A 705-nucleotide genomic window follows, 5' to 3' on the forward strand; every position below is an offset into this window, starting at 1 on the left:
GTGCCCTTTTTTATTAAGCCAGTTTGAGTGCATTTCCTGTGCTTGGCAGTGGCAATGATTCCTGACAGCTAAGGGCCACTGTGTGTGTGAATTCATGCCTGCTTTCAGTGGGGGTGAGGGGCAGAGCAGGATTTATGCACTAAACACCTCCTCAGGAGGAGCCTTAAGGGGGCACAGTCACCATATCTTCCTTTGTTACCTGTTGTCTGAGTGCCTACCACAGAGCATGTGTACCAGGAATATGGAGGTGACATGGTCTCCTTGCTCATGGCACTCACAGATGCCCTGATGCGACTGTTTCATGTTGAAAAATCAGAGAGAACAGAGCAAGGAGTGGTGTGTGGCGAGGGGAGGGGAGAGGGAGGACTCTGTCAAATGACATTCCTTGGGAAGTCCTTGGGAGGATAATGGAAATCTTTTCTACACTGAATTTGGGCTGGGAAGAAGAGACAGACATTAAATTTTGCCAAAGCATCATAAAGCTTTTGGTAGAAGGAAGTGGTAATGGTTATCTATCTGCCATCTTCCATGCCACCAGCCGATAAGGAAGAGCTGCTGACACGTTCTTCAGCTGAGACGTCCCTGACTGGGCTGCTGTTAGAAGGGGTACCTTGGTGAATTAGAATTTTGCTGGGCACTGCTCTGTGTTGATAGCTTCTCTGGACTTTCTGGTCTTCTCTGAACTCCAGAGATGCCCAGAGCCTT

General features: G+C 48.7%; 1 protein-coding gene across 1 annotated transcript in view; it reads right to left on the reverse strand.

Moving 5' to 3' along the window:
• TENM2 (teneurin transmembrane protein 2) overlaps positions 1-705 on the reverse strand; it is an 876,941-nt gene that overhangs the window by 25,869 nt on the left and 850,367 nt on the right. The window lies entirely within an intron of this gene.

Source organism: Pteropus vampyrus, unplaced genomic scaffold (assembly GCF_000151845.1).
Source record: "Pteropus vampyrus isolate Shadow unplaced genomic scaffold, Pvam_2.0 Scaffold30, whole genome shotgun sequence".
Taxonomy (NCBI): Eukaryota; Metazoa; Chordata; class Mammalia; order Chiroptera; family Pteropodidae; genus Pteropus; species Pteropus vampyrus.